The sequence below is a fragment of the Parasteatoda tepidariorum genome, chromosome 7 (genome assembly GCF_982258835.1).
Source record: "Parasteatoda tepidariorum strain Cologne lab strain chromosome 7, Ptep-v5.0, whole genome shotgun sequence".
In the NCBI taxonomy this organism is placed as follows: domain Eukaryota; kingdom Metazoa; phylum Arthropoda; class Arachnida; order Araneae; family Theridiidae; genus Parasteatoda; species Parasteatoda tepidariorum.
In genome coordinates this window covers 68,173,901-68,186,130 of record NC_141761.1, presented here as the reverse complement: position 1 = coordinate 68,186,130, position 12,230 = coordinate 68,173,901, and positions in this window count along the sequence as shown.

Genomic DNA, 12,230 nt, shown 5'->3' with positions numbered 1-12,230 from the left:
ATATGTATCTGTATTCTTTGGAAGATATGTTTTTAAGATATGTATTTTACATCTGCTTATTATTGAATTAAATCATAAGCTTATCAATAGATATATATTAAATTTAACTAAAATATTAAAATTATTTATTTGTAAAAATTTGACTTATTAAATCATCAAAAGTTGAATCAAAAATTTGACTTATTAATCATCATAATGTTTGTTTTTATTTTTATTTTATTTTTTCTATTTTATAAAAGCAAATATTTTCATGCTTTCTTAACATTGTATCCATGCATATTACCGAAAAAGTTACAATTCGAGGGAAAAAAAAAAAAAAAAAAAAAAAGAGCGAAAAAACCCCTTTATCAATTTTCTACATTTTATCGTCTGCCAAATGAAAAGATTTCATCAGTTCAAATCTTTGCATTACTTTGATGTCGGCAATTGGCAACGTTCAGGGTCGGGAGGGGATTGATTAAAACTGACATTCCCCTTCGAGTCCCTATTAATCAAACATCCAGTAGATTGATATTCTGTATAACTGGAGGAAAATTCCCGTTTGATGTTGCCCGCACTCAGTTCATTTCCGAAATTCGGAATGATAACATCTGATTTCAAAGTTAAAGTCCTTCTTATTAGTTTTATCATCTGATTTCAGTCAGCGTGGCCGGCTTTTCTTATAATCATTAGGAATTATCTTAGAAATAAATGCTATCTTTAAAACAGGGTGGTCAGGTTGTGTTGAAGCTATGTTTACGTGTTAAAATAATTATTGCCGTGTAATGTGAAAATGTATTTATTTTTAGAGACACAATCTTATTAGTCATAACTTATGATATTAAGTTATGTTTGATTGATTCCTAGTAAAATTCACGAATCCTCGTTTTAAGGCAACAGATCCTCTTTGTAGCAAAAACTCTCCAGCACCGCAGTAGGCGCTGCATATGATTACATCATGTGTAGATACTTTTTGATCTAAGAGTTTTTAAAAGCAAACAAATAAATTGGAGAAAATAGCTGAGTATATTCACTGCTATTTTCTTATAGAAATATTTTAAGATTAACTTTCTATGTATAAGAACTATGTATGTTAAGGATAAGGATTGGATATTGGATTGAATGCAGAATTATGGCACAAAATCTGGAATAAAACAGGTATCTCTTGTTAATGGTGGCATAAATGTTAAACGTGACACATCGAAACTCCTTATAGGATCGTATTTAGTTAAGTGTTAACCTCAGCAAAATTAATGTTTCCACTTGGTAATCGTATTAAGTCAAATGTATGAACTATGGCAGTATGTTAAAATTAGACTTGTTTTATGATTGTGGGACTAAGATTGTCAGAAGATTGTCAACTATAAATTTGAGATAAATTGATCAAAACTTGAGATAAACTGACCTACCCAAGACTTAATTTATTAGGTCTATTCTTAAATATTGGATTTATTGGCAAAGACGGATAAACAACATAAGTTGCCGTCTTTGGCAATATAGCTTTTCTAGGTTATTACTTCATTAAGAGTCATTATAAATCCCTGTTCTTGTATTAATTATTCCTCAGCTTCAAAACTACCAACATTGATCCATACTTATTAAAAACGACAAACTAGTTTCACAAATTAGAATGGCGAATTATTATTTCTCTCTCTCTTATAATCAGAGGAATATCAATTTGGAAAAAGTCCCCGATTTATTCATTTCAATTCATTCACTTGCTAGAGTTGGATTTAAGTTTAGAGTGGATCAATGATCTGTCAGACAGCTTATGATTAATGTTTATAACCCAGCGATTTATACTGAAGACAAACGCTATTTTCATATCTCACCCTCTGCGCATAAATAAATAAATAAAAAAAGACTGGAGTAAAAACGATGATTGCGAAATTTGATGCTTTGTTGTAGTCTCAAATCACTCCTATCTCTCTCCTTTCTTCAGCACCCATTTGAGCTATTTTTTTTTATTGTAAAATTGTTGCTACGTTGGCAACAGTAATTTCCATTAGAAATATTTTTATTCTTCTATTTCTGCACCATTTTTTTTCTTCAAATTTTGTAGCTCTTAGCAGTTGAAAAAATTGTCCAATTATTGGACAAAAGATGTCGTTGTCCTCCGTAGAGGATGCTAATTCATGTTGGAAAGTGAGTCAAGATTGCTTTAATCTAGACATTTTTCACAAGTGATTTATAATACATGTTTCGTATGCTGAGTTATCTACCATTTATTAAAGCTCTGTATGCGTTTAAAACTTAGTAAATAATTAGTAGCCCACTGAAAAAATATTTACTTCGTCAGAGGTATTCGTTAATGCTAAATTCCATATTATTGATCTAAGGAAAAATATATAAATTTAGTTCAATTTGATCTTGAAAGCAATGATTGACATTTATAATAATCCATGATATTTTTTTAAACTTTTGTTCCTTCTCTATAAATTATAATCGTAGTCAAAATCAATGCTCTACGAAGTACAAAAATTATGAACAATTAAAAGTAAAGTGAAGGCTAAAATTTATTATAATAATTAGTACCATCATTTGGAATCAGTTGTAATTTTAACACAGATACATGATGCATAAAAATAATATAAACATAGGCTAATATATTGTTATTAAAAAAATTTTAATGACAAAGGAAAACTAATTTGTAATTTGATTAAAAAAAGTACTTTTTCGGTCATTAAAAATCTTTTTTAACAGACAAATTATAAAAAAAATAGATTGATTCCTTAATTAGGAAATTTCTCTTTATTAATAATATTTTCACATTTAAACTTTCAAGTTAAATTAATTTAAATGTAATAAAATATCGAAACACATTTTCGAATTCTACATCTATTTACAATAATAAATTTTTATTTAAATTATTAAAATAGATTCTTTAAATTGAATTGAATAAATTTAAAATTCCAGGGAAATTTTAATAAAATAACTTTAATCTAAAAATATTCAAATTATAAAATTAAATTTGTATTTGGTTTAAGAATTTTATAATTTCAATGGAATAAGAAGAATAAACAAATTCTGAAATGAATAACTATGAAACATTATTGGAATAATCGGAGGAGTTACAATTAATTGATTGCAGCATAATACCAAATATTATATATCTGAAAATATAATAATATAACATACAATAATAATAAAATATGATAATAATAAACCATAATAAATAATAATATGCATATTATGATAATGAATAATATGTATATATGTGTATTAAATAAAAAATTAAAAAGTAAATTAATCGACGCCCTTATGATCGTGATTAATGAAACAAGATAATTTTCTAGAATATAGAATAATTTTTTGACTTTAGTTCGTAGCAAGCAGACACATTGCAAATCTGATCATTAAAAAATAGTGAAACTAAAAATTATTATTTAATGATGCCAATAAAATCACAATTTTTTTGCCAATAATAAGTAGTAACTAATAACGATAATAATACTATACACAGATTAATAAAATAAAGAATTGTAGAGCGAGAATACGATAGATAACCATTAACAACGATAGATGGCAGCAGCATATGCAAGTTTGGTTTTACACTAGTCAACTCAAAGATCATTTCAAAAACTAATTGTCCTAAAGTATATTTTATGATGCTGATAATAATAATAGTAATAATAATATTAATAATAATAATTATTATTATAATTATAATAGTTTCAAAAGTGAGAATAAATAATATAAGTAATAATAATAACAATAAATGCCCCATTTTATGACATGAGATAGAATAGATGAGAATAGATAAAATAATTTTATACATGAAAATAGATTTTGTCTTCAAGTGTGGAAAACATTTTTTTTTTTTTTTTTTGAGTTAGAGCTTTCTATACTATGAGGCCAGAATTGTAAAAAGAAAATAATAATTTTATTTTTGGCTATAATATTCCGTTGTCTTACAAGGGAAACTAGGGAAGTGTGACTCACCAATTTTGAAATAAACTAGTGGGATGTATGCCTTATGAGGAATAATTTTAGGGGGCAACATTCGTTTCGGCCCATAGAAGGTTCTGTGAGAGATAAAAAATAATTCAATGTATAGAAAAATCGGTATTTTATTACTTTAATGCAGACTATTAGTTACTGTAATTGTTTCATACTTCAATTAATTTTGTGGTACTTTCACGTACTATATAATGTCATTGTGGTACTTTCACGTACTATATAATTGATTGTCAAAATTGATTTCGAAAATTTTATATATCTGTAGTTTTTCAGAAAAACCAGTTAGGTTAATTTTAAAAAAAAATTGACATCAAATTTGTTTAATTTTTTTTCTAAAAAACTTTCACAATTAATTGTAGTATGTAATTGCAAATCAATTAATTAATTAACAATTAATTCATAATTAATTAACAATTAATTAATAATTAATTAACAATTTATTAATAATTATTTTTCTGATTAATTTATCAATCAGCAAATTAATTAATTATCCAATTAATTACAAATTAATTGGATTATGAGACAATTACAATAACTAATAGTCTGCATTGAAGTGATAAAATACCGATTTTTCTATATATTGAATTATTTTTTATCTCTCACAGGACTTTCCATGGGCCTAAACGAATGTTAATTAATTTATTAATTAGCAAATTAAATAATTATCCAATTAATTACAAATTAATTGGATTATGAGACAATTACAATAACTAATAGTCTGCATTGAAGTGATAAAATACCGATTTTTCTATACATTGAATTATTTTCTATCTCTCACAGAACCTTCTATGGGCCGAAACGAATGTTGCCCCCTAAAATTATTCCTCATAAGGCATACATCCCACTAGTTTATTTCAAAATTGGCGAGTCACACTTCCCTAGTTTCCCTTGTTAGTCCTTTCTCCCAAAGTTGTACTCCGCATGGCTGCATATGTTTGTAAAAATGGTATTATTCCTTTACGAAAAATCAAAAAATATTTCTTTATGGATTGGATATATAAAAATAGACGTTTGAGAGTCTTTCCTCATTGGTAAGAAAAATGACATAAAGTAAATACAGTCAACCATTCAGCATCGGTAAATGAATAAAATAAAATAAATAATTTCACAAAATTTTTGCTCTAAAAATTCCGATTGAAATTAGGAAATTTTAAAATGAAGTCAAAATTTAATGCAAAGTAATTCAAACAACTTTTGATTAAAACAATGCTGAATATATTAGTTTATAACAATATAAGTTTATAATTTTTAGAAAATTCAAAATGTAGAGAAAACAAGGGAAAAATTACAGAACAATGAAAAAGGGGGAAAAAAGAAAAATAATAATAAATAAAAACAACAAAAAACCAGGAAAAAAGATTTAAAAAAATCCGGAAAATAAAAGATATAATCTTTTCTTCAGCTCACACGATTATATCCGCAAAAAAGAGTGCTTTCTAATATTGCATCAATATAGCCAAAGCAAAATATATCAATACAATAGTGTGAAAAGTACTCAAAAATTTATATATATATATATATATATATATACATATATATATATATATATATATATATATATATATATATATATATATATATATATATATATATATATATATATATATATATATATAATGCATTTTTAGAATCAAAGGCACTAATCGCAGGCACACATTTGCAGATTTAAACAGAAAAAAAAAATTTTTGAACTCAATATGCATCTTTAAAATTGTTCCTAAAAAGGAACCACAAATACTAAATGTCTTTTAAATTGACAAATTATACCAAAAAAAAAAAATTAATTAATTTTGTGAGTTCAGGATGTATTTCTAGAACTGCCTCAAGAAAGGAGCCATAGGCACTAAATGAGAATTAAATAAGTAGATTTATACGGAAAATAAGGAAAATAAATAAAACATGAAAACAATAAAGAAGCAAAAATAAACGAGTTCTATGAGTTTAGGAAGCAGTTTTAGAATCGTAGGCCCTTATGGTTATTAATTATACAGATTTAAGCAGAAACTGTGAACTCATGACGTATATTTAGAATCATTCCTAAAAGGGGGTCGTTAGCACTTTTGGGTAATCATCACACAGCGATTTTGCCTGAACGGTTTCTGAAAATAATCTAAAAAATAAGAATGTTTCCTAAAAATTTAATTCCCTAACGAAAATATTAGGTTTATTATTTCCCATTCATCAACGATATTTTTCTTTGTTAGTTTTATAGCATTGATAAAATATGATTAATCTAAACTCTTTTATTTTCCTTTCTTAAATTAAATAACAAAAATATTCTTAATACATATCACCTACCGCAGGTTCAAAACTACTTTCCGTCCCGCTATTTTCCAGATTTGCAAACCGTAAAAAACTCCTTCGTCAGAAGTTGTACCTATTTTTAGGTTCTGGTAAAGGTGCTTTTTAAAAAAATTAACTCATCTCCTGTACCTGAAACACGGGTTACAGGGGATTTATAACAGATATATGACCTTTTACTCATATTTTTTTTATCCCCTCCTGTTGTTATTTCTGATACAAAATATTTAGGGGTGGTCTCGAATTATAAGATAGATGACGGTTTTAGCATTTGAGTGATGCAGGTATTTGGGGAAGTAAATTAGAGACTATTTCACGCGTTTAGATTCGAATATCACGCTGCATTTCGTTCTTTTTTTCTTGCTGACATTTAAAATGATCTTCGTCTCTGCAAATGAGATTTTATTTCGAGAATAGGGCTGAAATTTTTTGACGGGATAAACTATCCAGATGAATTATTGTTTGTTTTTGGACTATTCAAAATGCGGAGTGAACAGAAGTATATACAGAGAGCAAGAGTTAAATATTTTGAGATAAGTTAATCGTTTTGAAGCATTAGAATGTAAATAACTCGCTGTTTTGGTATCTTGATGTAATTTGTTTTAATCAGCTAGACTGAGAATAAAAATATTTTTAGAGACTTTTAGAGAAATTTTAGTAAGAGACTAAGACGTCGGTGATGTTATGTAAATAAAAATTATTTATGTAATGTTAAAAGTATACTTACAATGCATAATATTGTTATATTTTGTAAAAGAACTTGCATTTATTTACAATATTTCCTTAATAATAATAAATTGTAATTTTTTTTGCAACATTAATGAAGAGTTTTTCTTAAACCCGAGGTGAAAATCGATGATTTTTTATTGGAAAATCAGAAAATATGACACCCGAAAGAAGCATTTCTGAATTTTGAAGGAAAAAAATCATTCTTAACGAATAAAATTTTTATGCTTGCATAACTATGAATACAGCGTTAATTTTAGCTCTGTTAATCCTCCTCCTTTTTACCTGAACTACTCATTGTCACAAAAACGATATACATTTTAAATTCATGAGACGTGCACATGCATTTTTATAAATTATATGACAAATAAGTACTTTTACGCAAATATTTTGTTGGTTTTTAAAAGGTTCAATTTTTTAACTTTCAAAATATTCTAATGAAGTATGTGACAAATTATCCAATTACAACTACAAATAACTTCACGAAATTTTCGTATCAAATTATATGAATAACATTGACAGAACAAAACTTAAATTGGGAAAGACGACTCAATCTCTTTTATCTTTCATTAACTTTCGAAAAAATTTAAGGTATTACGTGTGAAATTATCGAATTACTATTGCAAATTATTTAAGGAGATTCGTGTACAAAACTATATAAATAAAATTGACAGAATAGAACTGAAATTTCGAAGGACGATTCTTAAATTTTCACGTTGGTGAATTTCCAACCTGTCAGACAAGGCGAAGCTGAATGGCTTAACTCAAATATAATACATAAATTTAAAATTGGAAAAGACCAAATGTTTAAGATTCATAGTGCGTATATAAAATTCCAAAAGCTTAAAATTAATCCTAAATAAATAAAAATGATTTATAAACATTCGAAGCAAAAACTCTTAAATCTAATGTTAAAAATTTGAAAAACCTTTTAAAACAAGTAAAAAAATAATAAACTAAAACTAGCGAATGCACAAACGAGTAAAAAATAATGCGGCACATAATATTTTTTTCTCCATTGATAGATGCTTTGAAGGATTTATGATTAATAAAGTATATGTAGATGTTACCGAAAAAGTATGAAACGCCGGCATTGTATATAATGCCGGACGTTTTTAGGGAAACTGTGAAAGATGAGAATTATTATATACTTTCCCTAAGCACTGTATGTAATACCTAGGGATTCTTTAAAATGACAAATGCTATTTATGCAAAATATTAAAAAAAGGTCACGATAAAGCTTTTATATAAATGCCGTGCTTTTCTCAACAATACAATTGTTATTCCTGAAAATAATGAAAGTGCCATTAAAAACATTTATTCAAAATACATAAAGGAATTTGAAAGTTATACCACACAAAATTTGTTTAAATTAAGGTAAACGAAATTTTCATATAAAAAATAAGGAAGGAATTAAAATTTACCTACTTGATGCAACAGGGTAGGCTGGATTTGCATTTCATTATATTTGAAACGAATTGGAGATGTATTTTATTCTTTGCTGACTTCTCATTTTATCCTTCTATAGAATGCCTAGGAAATGTGCGAAAATTGAATCGTTTGTTTGTCGACTAGTTTTAGGTATTATATACAGTGACTAGGCATCCTATAGAATGCCAGATTTTCAACTTTTCCGATACGTTAATGTAAATCTCCATAAAACCAGAATGACCTTTTTCAAAACGAGTAAAGTAACGACATTCTACTTATTATTCATTGACTGTAATACCATGACTAAAATGGGAAGTTTTAATAAGTGATAACTGCATGTAATAAACAACCCCTTTACTTAAATAAATAATCCCAAGAAACTGAAGTGGTAAGATAATACTTGATTAAAAATTTTATTCGCTTCAAAAATATACAAATAACAGTTGACATGTTCCTAGCGCTCAATCAACAGTTACAACTTTGTCTACTGTTACATCGGGCAAACTAGACGCGCTATAAAATTTAGACTTAAGGCACTCGATAGATCAAGAATCAAGAACCGTTATCAAGAATTTGAAAAATTATCAATCTTCGAAAATTGTTAAAATCTTGAACATTAATTTAATTTCGACAAAGCCAAAATTATTTCTACTCCAGGCACATCAGCTCATTTTGATACACTGGAATCTTGTTTTATTTGCATAAATACTGATTCCTTTCTTAACGATATAGCACGTTCCATAGCACGTGGAAATGCATTTCCTCCTGATTTGCCCCTCTCGGCCACTGTGGTTTTTCTTGTTCTGTTTTTCATCTTTTTCCTCTCTCGACTACTGTGTTTTTTCGAGGTTTGCTTCTCACCTTTATTTTTCCATTTTTCGTTAGCAACTTTACGTTTCATACATCAAATTACTTTTGTTTTTTCTCATTCACGTCTGTCAAGTCTTGAAAACGGACGCCTGTTTTTGAGCTCTTGAAACATGTCTACTGTTATTTCAAATTTGTATATTGTTGAAGCGAATCCCTTTACTTTGTTTATTTTCATGCTAATTATGATTTTATTTGTAGCAACTTACGTAGAACTCCTTGATTTCACGTAGATGTAGAACAAGTTTTACATAAAACTTATTCATAATTTTACTTATAAATACATATCTACTCAAAAGTATTAAAAGTTATAAAGAAGCATGAAACATCTGTTTTCTTTCATGTCTTATTCCGTTTCTCCTTAAATAACTGTCACTTTAACGTGGGGAGAGCGCTCATGAAATTAAATGAGTGTTGGTTTGTTTTCATTCCACTTAAAAGGAAAAGTTTTAAAATGAAAGGTTTTTAAATGATGCCCCCATCTGCCTCTTTGTTTATATAAATCCACCCCTGGTATGTGACTCGTGTCTCACAATTTTTGACGTCTCACTCAAGGCACGAAAAAATAACATCAACCCGTCTCTGAAGCTGATATATACAATCAACGGGGGAAGGGATATATTTTCTGAAAATAAGAAAAAGAGGAAGAAATTAGCGTATGAAGAAGAAGTAGAAATATCTTAATTACGGCTGCACATTATTTCGATATTCGTTTGTTGTTTGGGTGATTCTTTTTAAACATGACAATTTGGACCAAAACATTTCTTCAAATTTAAAGTCTTCAAAATAATCTATAAATTTTTTTTGTATACTTCTTTAGTTACACTTATTAATATCTTACAGACAGCTGTGTAGCTTATTGACATTTGCTCGAGAAAAAAAAAAAAAAAAATAAATAAATAGAAATTCACCAAATCTTGAATGCCAGGAAAATGACATAATAGCTTAGAAGTTTAAAAAACAGTCATTTTAAGTTAATAGTAAGTAAATCAACTTAAGCCTTTCTGTTAGATGAACCATAAATTGCTTAAATTAATTTTTTTCATCTAGTGTAGAAATAATTAAAAAAATTTTTGTTGCTGATATCTACAGAATAAAATTATGTATAATAATCAATCATTAAGTAAATAAATAACTTTGATTATATCGAAGCATATTACAATCATACATAAACTTGGTATTAGGTTAATATTTGCTTTCCCTCCTTACAGTATTAGCAGTTAAAAAATATTTCTGGTAACACTTCAATGTCCTGGCATTCATAGGCCAGGATAATGACAAATTCCCCGTTTTATAGCATATAACTTTACTTTAATTTAGTATTTTGGCCTAAGACGTTTATATTCTGCAGAAAACAACAGGATTTCTTAAAATAACTCAGATAAATCTATGTAGTATATGTTATTAATGACTTCAAGAAGCCAGGAAAATGACAACACAGAAACCTACTCACCTTGAAAAATTTTTTGAAATAGATTTTGAACCAGAAAATTGGTTCTTTATTCATGCAACAAAACATGTTCACATAAGAGGGTATCTAGTGAATCTTTTAACATGAGATATTGATTGCTGGCTCTATCTATTTTGGTTATAAACCACTAAATAAAATTAGCCAGGAAAATGACAATTTTCTTGGGACAAACAAATTATTGACAAAAAAAAAATCATTTTAAACGAAGTTTTTGCAAATAATACCCTCTGCGTATATTCTAGAAATGCTTACACCGGTTGAGATAAAAAAATTAGATATTGAAAAATTTATGGGAAGTTTTGAAGCTAGTTATTATTGGAAACATTGTTTGTGACATGCCAGAAACATGAAATTTTGAATTTCAATTAAATTTTTTAACTATACAAAACAGTCAATGCTAGTGCAAAGTTTTAAAATGTTAACAGCAATGCTATTTATTAATTTTTCTTAAAAAAAAGTTCTTTTAGTATTATAGTATTAGATCTTGGAGCAAGGGACAGTGAATTGTGATATTTCGTGAGAATCACCCATTTATCATAAAGGGCAGCAGTTCTAATGTCTTTTAATGTAAAACGAGTTAATTTGTTACTTGATTAAAAAACTCCATCGGCTTCGAAATTATGCAGATGGAAATAAAAGTCGACATGTTTCACGCGCTCATAAATAGGCACCCAATTTCAAAACTTGCTAGACGACAATGACGTCTTCATTCACGTGAGTCAAGTCTCATTAAACAGTAAAATTCTTTCATTTCTTCGTATTGTGTCACGCACTTAGTATTTCTAAGTTCAAATTTTTTTCATCTTTGAATGCAGCTGATTATTTTTAAAATTCAAGTATCCGCTTATTTTGTTACGATTGCAAAATTTGTCACAGAATTTGCCTACATAAAATTATAATAATTACACAATTTACTATGAACAATAACAAATAAACGACAAATTTTATTTACATTTCGTAATTTTCTATGAAAAAAATTGCTTTGTCCCCGAAGAGGCTACAGAGTCAGTTCTGATGGCAAACTTATATTAATTTGAAATTAACATCTTTGAACATAAATATAAATGATACATGAACAAAAAAAAAAAAAAATTTTGCTTCAAGTTCTAAATTTAATACATAGATAGTTACATACAAGTAGGGAAAAAAAAGATTGAAAATAAAAATTTGAACATCTTTTATTAAAAAAATATTTTTTATTTTTGTGGAAAATATCTACTTTTAAGAGCAAACCAATAAGGAATGCGAAGCAATTACAAAGATTAGTGAGCGGAGCTCCTTATTACTAATATAGAATGATATAAAAACCTCCAATTTTTTTTAACTTAATCAACTTGAACCGCATTTTAGTAGCCTTAAATTTTAATGACTCTAGGTGATCGTCCAGTTCACCACCTCCTAATTAATCATCCAAATCACGACTCTGCTAACTGATTCGCTTATTAAAACATTGAGATAATTGTATTAAATTATGTTATAATTTCTGCAACGCAAC